At 48.4% G+C, this 12,392-nt stretch overlaps 1 protein-coding gene across 1 annotated transcript in view; it reads right to left on the reverse strand.

Moving 5' to 3' along the window:
* The window catches only part of LOC129707553 (rho GTPase-activating protein 18), a 50,530-nt gene extending 39,144 nt beyond the window's left edge, over nucleotides 1–11,386 (reverse strand). Inside the window, exon 1 of the mRNA XM_055652692.1 lies at nucleotides 11,280–11,386. The gene's annotated coding sequence lies outside the window, so the exon portion shown is untranslated. The remainder of the gene's footprint in view (nucleotides 1–11,279) is intronic.
* Between the last annotated feature and the right edge of the window lie 1,006 nt (nucleotides 11,387–12,392).

Below are 12,392 nucleotides of genomic sequence, written 5' to 3' on the forward strand. Positions count from 1 at the left end.
CTGGCAATCTACAGAGAAACCTGACATCACTTCTGTGCCGACTCCACTGTCATCTGAAGACTTTGCTCTTTGTAGGTTTTTCCACAAATAGTATTCTTGTGATGCACAGAGCTGAGTAAAAGCCAAAGGTTTCGAGGCCACAATTTGAAAAGAAGATTTTGATTTGGCAAAAGTCAACAAAAGAAAACTTTACTAGTTAATGGATGGCTTCAAGCTTATCATAACATCATAAAGTTACAGTATCTGAGTGGGACCAACATCATGTTTTTAATTTCTGCACACAATACTTTATATGGTAAGAATCCAATTCAAGAGGAAGGGATGGTCATATTTGATGCCTCAAAGATTGTCATGCCAATAATAAGCCCATTGGGGTGGTGTTGCCGAGACTAGTGGTCAACGAGGTCAGTTACAGGGGAAACGCAAGGCCCAGTGACATAGAGCAACAATGCGCAGATGGTCCATCACTGTTAGAGGGGGGGAGAGGGGGGGGAAGAGAGGGAGAGGGAGGGGGAGGAGAGGGGGGGGGGGGGAGAGAGAGGGAGGGAGGGAGAGAGGGAGAGAGGGAGGGGGAGAGAGAGAGAGAGAGAGAGAGGAGAGAGAGGGAGAGAGGGAGAGGGAGAGGGAGAGGGAGGGGGGGAGAGGGGGGGGGGAGAGAGGAGGGGAGGGAGAGACAGGAGAGAGAAGAGGGAGAGAGGGAAGGGGAGAGAGGGAGAGGAGAGGGGAGAGAGGGAGAGGGGGAGAGGGAGAGGGAGAAGGAGAGGAGAGAGGGAGGGAGGGAGGGAGGGGGAGGGGGAGGAGAGGGAGAGGGAGAGGGAGGGAGGGGGGAGGAGGGAGGGGAGGAGGGGGGAGAGGGAGAGGGAGGGAGGGGGAGGGGGAGGGGAGAGGGAGGGGTGGAGAGGGAGGTGGATATATCACAGAAGCAAGTCAAAGGCTGGCACCAACAAGCGGCCCTCTCTGTGGAAGTTTATGAAACTCCTCTTGATGCAGGGTGTGTACAAATACTCGGTGTGTACACGATCACTGAGTCAAGTGTGGCACAGAACTTTGACCTGCTACAAATACATTTCCATCAGCCCAGGGTCTGACACCAAGACGGTCAGGGAAGCTGATGGCCTCAGTAGGAGTGACCTTGGCCTGACCTGGGACAAGTCAAGGCCAACATTTGGGAATGACATGAATTGGCCGCAGAGACCTTGAGATGGCGACAGAACTATCAGCCAACATCCTTGTTCCGCAACAGTGGTTTCTCAAGACGCGAGTGTTTAATTGTCTATTGTCCCGGCAACCAAACCATGAAATGCAGTCACAAGGAACTGCAATGGTGATTTACAAAAAAAGTGCTGGAGTAACCTAGTGGGTCAGGCAGCATCTGTGGAGAATATGGATAGGTGACGTTTTGGGTTGGGACCCTTCTTCATGTCTGAGGAAAGAACATGGTTACCTATCTAGAGATGTTGCCTGACCCGCTGAGTTACTCCAGCACTCTGTGAAACGTCACCTATCCATGTTCTCCACAGATGCTGCTGCACCCGCTGAGTTACTCCAACACTCTGTGAAACGTCACCTATCCATGTTCTCCACAGATGCTGCCTGACCCGCTGAGTTACTCCAGCACTCTGTGAAACGTCACCTATCCATGTTCTCCACAGATGCTGCTGCACCCGCTGAGTTACTCCAACACTCTGTGAAACGTCACCTATCCATGTTCTCCACAGATGCTGCCTGACCCGCTGAGTTACTCCAGCACTCTGTGAAACGTCACCTATCCATGTTCTCCACAGATGCTGCTGCACCCGCTGAGTTACTCCAACACTCTGTGAAACGTCACCTATCCATGTTCTCCACAGATGCTGCCTGACCCGCTGAGTTACTCCAGCACTCTGTGAAACGTCACCTATCCATGTTATTAGCCAAGTATGTTCTGCAACATACGCCAAGTCAGTCATACAAACAAAAAACCACGGAACACACAAAACACATTTTAACATAAACTTCCACCACAGTGACTCGTCCACATTCCTCACTGTGATGGAAGGCAAAAAAACAAAGTTCAACTCTTCCCTTCTTTGCTCTCCCGTAGTTGGGGGCCTCGAGCCTTCATTACTAATGTTGTTCATTATATTTCCACATGCAACAAGGTACAGGTAAAGGCTTGTGTTTGTGTGTTGGCCAGTCAGAATAAAGATGACACATGAACACAATCAAGCCGTCCACTGATAAAGGATGAAGACTGCAACATCTATTGCAGACATGTAACATTGAGGTCCGATGAAAGGCAAGTTCAAGGGTCTCCAGCGGTGGATGGGAGGTCAGGAACGCACTCTAGCTGATGAGAGGACGGTTCAGTTGCTTGACAACACCTGGGTAAGAAACTGTCCCTGAATCTGGAGGTCTGGGTTTTCACACTTACTGTTCATTTACTGTTCAGCTAACACTGACCATGAGCTTTGAGAAGCTACGGTAATGACATTGGTTTCCTGCAGAGTTCTTTACGCTGTGCCCACTTAGTGCTCCTGCAGTCGTGGTTGAATCCAATATGTTTGTGTGTCTGAATGAACACAAACATTGGTGGTACAACACACTTTCCAAAGTGTTTACATACCCTGTGCAAAGATTCCTGCTGATGTTTGCCTTCCTGGTGTGGTCGTTCGTTGTCCTGGCATCGTTGCCCGGTGCTGTAGATCACCTGGCCATGATCCAAGTCCATGTAGACCACCTGGCTATGATCCAAGTCCATGTAGACCACCTGGCCATGATCCAAGTCCATCAGAGACTGTCAGCTCCTCTCCCATCCTCTCCTCCCCTTCACCCTGGTCCGTGTATCCAGGCCAGGTCTCCACACAGACACCTGGATCACCCTGTGTTTTACCACAACCACAAAGTCTAACGGCATCTCCCAGTTCTCTAGAAAACTCATTGTTTGGAAGAATGTGGCACGGTGGTGCAGTGGTAGAGTTGCTGCCTTACAGCGCTTGCATCGCCAGAGACCTGGGTTCCACCCCGACTACGGGCGCTGTCTGTACGGAGTTTGCACGTTCTCCCCGTGACCTGCGTGGGGTTTTTTCACAGATCTTTGGTTTCCTCCCACATTCCAAAGGCGTACAGGTTTGCAGGTTATTTGGCTTGGTGTAAATGGATAAGTGTGTGTAGGATAGTGTTAGCGTGCAGGGATCGCTGGGTCGGTGCGGACTCGATGGGCCAAAGGGCCTGTTTCCGCGCTGTATCTCTAAACTAAGTGACTGCAGAATAATTGGGTGAATGGTGCAGGTCCTCCAACGTTCAGGTAATGGCCACGCTCCCATCTCTCTCGCTGCTACCATCGGGGAGAAGGTACAGGAGCCTGAAAACCGTGACCTCCAGGTTCAAGAACAGCATCTTCCCAACAACCAGGGCCCAGTTGTGCAATAGGGCTGGCAGCGTAATCACGGAGATCGATAGATGAGAGAGTAAGCCCACAGTCCGCAGATGCCAGCATTTATATTCACATTTCACATTTAAATCACGATGGGAAGAGATAGGAACAGAGTCATTTACCCAGAATAGGGGAATCAGAAACCAGAGAACATAGGGTTAGAGTGAGAGTTGGGGAGACTTAACAGGGAACTGAGGGACAGATTTATCCATCTGAGTTATGGAACGAGCTGCCAGAGGAGGTAGCAAGAAAAGAGATTTAGATACATAGATACATAGAAAATAGGTGCAGGAGTAGAGGCCATTCGGCCCTTCGAGCCTGCACCGCCATTCAACATGATCATGGCTGATCATCCAACTCAGTATCCCGTACCTGCCTTCTCTCCATACCCCCCTGATCCTTTTAGCCACAAGGGCCACATCTAACTCCCTCTTAAATATAGCCAATGAACTGGCCTCAACTACCCTCTGTGGCAGAGAGTTCCAGAGATTCACCACTCTCTGTGTGAAAAATGTTTTTACAGGTACATGGATGGACAGGTACATGGATAGGACAGGTTTACACAGATGTGGGCCAGATGCTGGCAAATGGGACCAACTTAGGCTTGAGGCTACGGCAAAGGTCTGCAGCCTCCATTTGCTCTGGAATTTTATTTCATTCACATGTTTAAACTATAATGTTTTAATCTTAATTTTTACTGTAATTAAAATACTGTATTACTGTAATTAAACTGTATTATAAGTTTTAATGTTTTATGTGTCATTCTTTCTTAATTGTTTACTGTATGTCGTGTTGTTACTTGCGGGCGGAGCACCAAGGCAAATTCATTGTATGTGAACATACTTGGCCAATAAACCTATTCATTCACATCTTGGTCAGTATGGACGAGATGGGCCGAAGGGCCTGTTTATGCATTGTATGCCTCTATGACTAAGATTTAACATAAATACAGTCTAGCAACCAGCCACAAAATCAGATATTTTGAAGTAAACACCTTCCAAAGAGGAAGTGGGAATGGAGAAGTGGAGAAGAAAGGGGGAAGAGTAAATGAGTTGTGGTGGACGGTTCGTGTCGATGCAAGACTGTGACATGGTCTGAACCAAAGTGGTGTTGGTTACATCCTCGAGATGGTCAAAGATCTCTCACTGAACCACTGATGATCGATCCTTAGTTCAGATAATTCACACTGTCCCAATCCCAGAGTCATACAGCAAGGAAACAGGCCCTTCGGCCCAACTCGGCCATGCTATGGACCAAGATGCCCCATCCAACCTGGTCCCACTGCCCGCGTTTGGCACAGATCACTCTAATCACGGCTGATCTATCTTTCCTCTCAAACCCATTCTCCCGCCTTCACCCCATAGCCTTTAACACTCGCACTAATCAAGAATATGTCAATTTCAGCCTTAAAAATATGCACCAACTTGGACTCGACAGAGATTCACCACCTTCTGACTAAAGAAATTACTCCTCATCTACATTCTAAAGGTACATCCTTTAATTCTGAGGCTGTGCCCTCTGGTCCTAGACTCTCCCACTAATGGAAACATCCTCTCCACATCCACTCTATCCAAGCCTTTCACTATTCGGTAAGTTTCAATGAGGTCCCCCCCCTCATCCTTCTAAACTCCAGCGAGTACAGGCCCAGGGCTGTTGTTATAGAACCTGCCTCGACTAGTTCCGCTGGCAGCTCGTTCCATATCCATGAAAGTTACCCCTCTGGTTCCTATTAAATCTTGCCCCTTCTCACCTTAAACCTACATCCTCAGGTTCTTGATTCCTCTGCCCCGGGGAAAAGATTGCAGCATTTACCCCATCTACTCCCCTGATGTTAAACTGCATGTGATGTTTCAGTATACTACCAGCCTAAACATTTAAATCAGTATTTAAATTGTGTTAGCGCTGCCCCGTGTTAGACTGGGAGAGTTACCACAGCAGAGAGAATTTGAATTTTGATTTTGAATTTGAATTTGATTCCTTTATTGTCATTCAGACCTTTCGGTCTGAACGAAATTACGTTGCCTGCAGTCATACACAGTAACAATAAATAACAAAACAAACAACAATACCAACAATATCTACACTATTCTTTATTCCACTGCAAACTATGCTCACCTGGATAGGTTTATACCTGCCTAAACCTGCCCGAAAGGAAATGATGACAAGAGACAGCAGATGCTGGAATGCTGATCAAAACATAAAGAGTTGGAGGAACTGAGCATGTCAACTGAATCATCCCACCACAACCAGAGAGCAGTGCTGAACTACTATCTACGTCATTGGAGACCCTCGGACTATCTTCGATCGGACTTTGCTTCTTATTCTTGCGTGTGGCGTGCACAGCCTAAAGTTGTCGGACAACTTGTTCTATTTGATCTTATTTGATTGTGCTCGCCGGGTTGATTGCATTTGTCGAAACAGGGCGGACCACGTGAAGGTTGCAATCTCCCAGCCCATCAGACTTTACTGACTTTACCTTGCACTAAACATTATTCCCTTATCATGTATCTGTCCACTGTAAACGTCTCGATTGTAATCATGTATTGTCTTTCCGCTGACTGGTTAGCACGCAACAAATCACTGTACCTCAGTACACGTGACAATAAATGTAACTGAACTGAAGCAGCATCTGTGGAGGGAATGGACAGACCATGTTTTTGGTTGGGTCCCTTCTTCAGACATATTGGCGTTAAGGGGAGAAAAGCTGAAACAAACTATATGCTTAAATGGACGACTACATAATGTAGATTGTTTAAGAAGGAACTGCAGATGCTGGAAAATCGCAGGTAGATAAAAATGCTGGAGAAACTCAGCGGGTGCAGCAGCATCTATGGAGCGAAGGAAATTTGCCGGCTGGTGGGGTGAAAGGTGAGGACTAGGGGGACTCTGCCCTTGTTGCGAGAGCGGGGATGGGGAGAGAGAGCAGTGTTGCGGGGTATGGAAGAGACCCTGGTGCGAGCCTCATCTATGGTGGAGGAGGGGAATCCCCGTTCTCTGAAGAATGAGGACATTTCAGATGCCCTGGTGTGAAACCTCATCCTGGGAGCAGATGCGGCGTAGACGGAGGAATTGGGAGTAGGGGATGGAGTCTTTACAGGGGGCAGGGTGGGAAGACGTGTAGTCCAGATAGCCATGGGAGTCAGTGGGTTTGTAGTGGATGTCGGTCAGAAGTCTGTCACCTGCAATGGAGATGGTGAGGTCAAGGAATGGTAGGGAAGTGTCGGAAATGGTCCAGGTGTATTTGAGTGCCGGATGGAAGTTAGTGGTGAAGTGGATGAAGTCAGTCAGTTGTGTGTGGGTGCAGGAGGTGGCCCCAAAGCAGTCGTTGATGTAGCGGAGGTAGAGGTCGGGGATGGGGCCCTGGTATGTATTGAACAAGGGTTGTTCAACGTACCCGACAAAGAGGCAGGCGTAGCTGGGGCCCTTGCGTGTGCCCATAGCTACGCCTTGTATTTGGAGGAAATGGGAAGAGTCAAACTTGAAGTTATTGAGGGTAAGGACCAGCTCCGCTAGGCGGAGGAGAGTGTCAGTGGCTGGGCATAGGTTGCTCCTCTGGTCGAGGAAGAACCGGAGGGGCTTTGATGGAGCAACCAGGAACTGCAGATGCTGGTTTAAACCGAAGATAGACACAAAATGCTGGAGTAACTTAGCTGGACAGGCAGCATCTCTGGAGAGAAGGAATAGGCGATGCTTTGGGTCGAGACCCTTCTTCTGAAGAAGCACAACATCGTCTATTCCTTCTCTCCTGCAATGCTGCCTGTCTCGCTGAGTTACTCCAGCATCTTGTGTCTATCTTCTCACCAGAGATGCTGCCTGTCCCGCTGAGTTACTCCAGCATCTTGTGTCTATCTTCTCACCAGAGATGCTGCCTGTCTCGCTGAGTTACTGCAGCATCTTGTGTGTGTCTAACATTCTGCTTGTATCACCTTGTAGAGAAGGATAAAATAAATGGATCAACCAGAAGGTAACAAGTGCCTCATGTGCCGGGCCATGTGGCAGCTGGATGTCACCCTGACCCCCTGTTGCACGGCACAGTGGTGCTGGAATTCACCAGCTCTGCAGCGGGACATCACCATTGGTTTACTGTGCTGCTTACATGGGCTCCAAGCCCAGCTCAGGACATGCCATTGGCTGCAGCCCAGACTTCAGCTGCTCCTATATGCCTCATCGGCGCTCCAAACACCCGAACCTCCTCTCCTCTTTACACCCGCTCCCTTGCCCCACTGCTGTGGCATGGTGTCGCAGCGGGTAGAGCTGCTGCCTCACAGTGCTAGGGACCTGGTGTCGATATTCGACACAAGATGCTGGAGTAACTCAGTGGGACAGACAGCTTCTCTGGAGAGAAGGAATGGGTGACGTTTCGGGTCAAGACCCTTCTTCAGGCTGATGTTCTGATGTCAGTCTGAAGAAAGGTCTCGACCCGAAACGTCACCCATTCCTTCTCTCCAGAGATGCTGCCTGTCCCACTGAGTTACTCCAGCCTCTTGTGTCTACCATCAGACCTTCGTTGAATGCGCTCTCAAAATATTAACTTAAGAACATATAGTTTGTTTTTTTAATGCCAAGCTGATACCTCCCCTTTTATTTTAGGATGGTACGGGGTTATTGAATGTTATTCTGCACCAGTTGGCTCCTGCCTGCAAAAGCTGAGACCAAGACCCCAATAGGAAACCCAGAGCACAGACGGCATGTGTACATGTGATGAGGTCATCATTCATTTTCCTCAGTAAGCACTTCCTGAACAATGTTGTTTTGCCATTAGAGGAAGTGTTTGCAATAAGAATCCTATCTTTAACTTTCTTTAATCATAGGAAAGGTTTCTGACTCAGAGCGTTGAGTCACGGTCGACAGAGAGATACAAGTAATGGCATGATTTGTCATGTACAACAGCTGCACATGTTGAAAGCACACACACACACACAAACACACACACACACACACACACACACACACACACACACACACACACACACACACACACACACACAAAAACACACACACACACACACACACACAAACAAACACACACACACACACACCAAGGCTGCACCGAAGGTTTAGTTTAGTTTAGTTTAGAGATACAGCACAGAAACAGACCCTTCAACCCACCTAGTTGGCACCGACCAGCGATCCCCGCACATTAACACTATCCTACACACATTAGGGACAATCTAGTTATACCAATACAGTAGACAACAGACAAATAGGTGCAGGAGTTGAGGCCATTCGGCCCTTCGAGCCAGAACCACCATTCAATGTGATCATGGCTGATTATCCCCAATCAGTACCCCGTTCCTGCCTCCTCCCCATATCCCCTGACTCCGCTATCTTTAAGAGGTCTATCGAACTCTCTCTTGAAAGCATAGAACTCTACCGCTGCTCCACCGTGATTAAAGAAACAACATGAGATCATCGTCCCACCAGGACCACGCTGACCACTGACCCCCCCTTCACACTAGTTCTATGTTATCCCACTTCCTCATCCACTTGGGGATATCGGAGGGCAAATAAATCCACAACCCCGCACGTCTTTGGGATGTGGGAGGAAGCCGGAGCACCGGAGGAAACCCACGCGGTCACAGGGAGAAGGTACAAACTCCACACAGACAGCACCCGAGGTCAGGATCGAACCCGGGTCGCTGGTGCTGGGAGGCAGCGGTTCTACCCGCTTCATCACTGTGCCGCCTCTTGTCCTGTCACTTGGAACTCCCTTCATGACCCAGTTGGAATCCCAGCACTGGCCAGCTACCGGGTAACCGCTCTAACTACAACCAGGTGTCTCATATCAACAATGACTTGTAAGATTCAACAGCGTCTGAGGCAGATTTAAACCATTGGTTATCACAGCAAGTGCAGGTTGACGGTGCGGTCAGAAACCTCACTGTGGAGACAAGTCATCTACTGTAACTCCCCACCATCCACTCCACAATCTGGGGCAGGCACGGTGGCGCTGCGGGAGAGTTGCCGCCTTACAGCACCAGAGACCCGGGTTCGATCCTGACTGTTTGTACTGGACTCCGATTCTCTCTTCGGTTTCCTCCCATATTCCACAGACGTCCACGTTTGTAGGTTAATTGGCTTGGTTTGAATCCAGCTCTCCCTTGAACGTACCCCATTCAAGTTGAATAGGGTTGATGTGATCACATCTGGAGCCAGCGGCATATTAATTATTATTTGTTATTGTCTATAGCTGGCGGCTACAAGAGGGTGCGGGGACACAAATCCCGAATAAAACACAAACCACGAGAACAACTCATAACTGGTATTTGGTTTGAATTCAACTACAGATCGTAAACAAACTACAGAACAAATTAACAAGTCAATGGGATTCAAACTTCGCCCTCCATAGAGAGTGTATCAAAATGAGATTCAAATCCCATTCAAACAATTACTGCAGAAACAACACTGATTGCCCCCCTGCAGCATTTACAGCAACAAGTGGTCGGCAGTTTTGAAAAACTATTAACATGTGTAGACTCGTGGGATGAGAATGTGCAACTGTGTGTGTCTCTACATTTAATTTGTTCTCGTTATAAGAATCAGAATGTAACCCTCACTTACAAATTGTCACCAAATATAAAATTACACACAGTTTAGTGTTTCTAATCAACAAGTCACAAAGTCATGCAGCACAGAAACAGGCCCTTCGGCCCAACTCATCCATGCCGACCAAGATGTCCCATCTAACCTCGTCCCATTTGCCAGCGTTTGGCCCACGTCCCGCTAAACTTGTCCTGTCCACGTATCTCTCTCCTCAATGCTTGAGTAACAAGTCAACAAGTCTGTAATTTCATTACATTCCAATACAAAGAACAATTCTTTAACTTTCACCAGATTGACTAAACAACCCATTTGAGGCTAAATTTCATTCATGTTTTTGTACTGAAATACAACATCCTCACTGTCCATATATCTGTCCAAGAATATTTTAAAAGTCATAATAATTGCATCCGCTTCTACAACTCGCTCTGGCAGCTCAGCCCAGATATGGTCCACTCTCTGAGTGAAAACGTTGTCCCTGACTGGTCCGTCTTCAATCTCTCCCCTCTCACCTCAAGCCTATGCCCTCTAGTTTTAGAATCCTCTACTTGGGGCAGAGACTGTGAGCGTTCACTCTATCCGTGCCCCTCATGATCTTGTACACCCCAATAAGGTCCCCCTCAGCCTCCTGTGGTCCAAAGTCCCAGCCTATCCACCTCTCCCTGTAACTCAAGCCCAGGTAACATCCAGGTGAATCTATTCTGCACCTTCTCCAGTTTAACGACATCCTCAGTGACATGTTGGTGAACGACGCATTTATATTCCCCAGTTCTCCACCAATTTAAGGTGAGAAAGTCTCTAATAGATGGGTGAAGAGTCGCCAGCATTCACCCTGACACTGATACTGGCATAGCAGCGGCCACCGTGTAATCAGTGCACATGTGTCCAGTGCAGATGTCCAACATCTGTGGAGCCACAAACTGTAGCAGACCGAGGTCGTGAGTCACAAATAGAAGCTGCCGGAGCCTCTGTAGAGCAGACAGTGTCGGAGTAACTCAGCGGCGCAGGCAGCATGTGTGGACAACACGGCCAGTGGGGGGTGGGGGGACAATCTGCCTCTCCGTCCCGAGGACACTCACATACACACACAGACACAGATATACAGATATACACAGAGCGGAGCGGAGCGCCCACCTCTCCCTCTGTCTCCCTCTCCCTCTCTCTCTCTCCCTCTGTCTCTCTCTCTGTCTCCCTCTGTATCTCTCTCTCTCTCTCTCTCCCTGTGCCCCTCTCCCTCTCCTTCTCCCTGTCCCCGGGCTGTGAGCCGCCTCCCCCATGGCACCGTTGCCGTTAGTAACCGCGTGTGGAATAAAGTAGCGCTTACCAGACGGAGCCGGAGCCGGTGGAGACGGGGAGCGGGCGGGCGGCAGGACCCAGCGGCGCCCTGACGTCACTGCCCCAGCCCAGGGTGCGCTCCCCTAAATGCTCGTCCGCACTGGTGTGTGTGTATATGTATGTACACGTGTGTGTGTGTGTGTGTACACGTGTGTGTGTGTGTGTACACGTGTGTGTGTGTGTACACATGTGTGTATATGTCTGTGTTCATGTGTGTGTATGTGTACGTGTGCGTATATATATATATATATATATATGTGTGTGCGTGTGTGTGTTGCGTGTTTATGGGGCTGTTTTAATTCAGGAGCGCTCTCCCGCTGATGAGAGGACGGTGGGTTTTCCCTAATAACAAGTGTCCCTGAATCAGGCGACGTGCAAGAGAATGGAAGAAAGTGGGACAGGTTTTGTTGAGATAAGATTGGATCAGCCAGAACCTTTTGAAGAGCAGATAAGTTGCAAGGGAATGATTGACCTCCAGGTCCTCCAGTTCCTTGTGTTTCTGTGCCGGCCTGATTCCAAGAACAAATTAATAACGTCATCGAAACATTTCCTGCAGTTCATAAAACAATTAATTAACTGTAAAGTGTATTTGGATGTTCTTTTAGGAAGGAGATTGCCATGATCATATTGAATGGCGGTGCAGGCTCGAAGGGCCGAATGGCCTACTCCTGCACCTAATTTCTATGTTTCTATGTGTTTCTATGAGATGAGGAGAAATGTCTTTAGTCAGAGGGTGGTGAATCTGTGGAATTCTTTGCCACAAAAAGCTGTGGAGGTCACAAGTCAGTGGCTTTTTCAAGGCAGAGGTGGATAGACTCTTGATGAGTGCGGGTGTCAGAGGTTATGGGGAGAAGGCTGGAGAATGGGGTTAGGAGGTAGAGATAGATCAGCCGTGATTGAATGACGGAGAAGACTTGATGGGCCGAATGGCCTAATTCTGCTCCTGTCACGTATGACCTTATGACGTTTTGAAAGTTTGTTTGATAGAATAAATACGTCACGAAAGCCAAGCCAAGAAACTAAGTTTACCGTAGAAAGTAAATCCTATTTTTTTGGGGCCAGAATATATTGATGGTGTCGGGAGAGTGATCTCTTCATGCCT

The sequence above is a fragment of the Leucoraja erinacea genome, chromosome 21, assembly GCF_028641065.1.
Source record: "Leucoraja erinacea ecotype New England chromosome 21, Leri_hhj_1, whole genome shotgun sequence".
Classification (NCBI taxonomy): Eukaryota; Metazoa; Chordata; class Chondrichthyes; order Rajiformes; family Rajidae; genus Leucoraja; species Leucoraja erinaceus.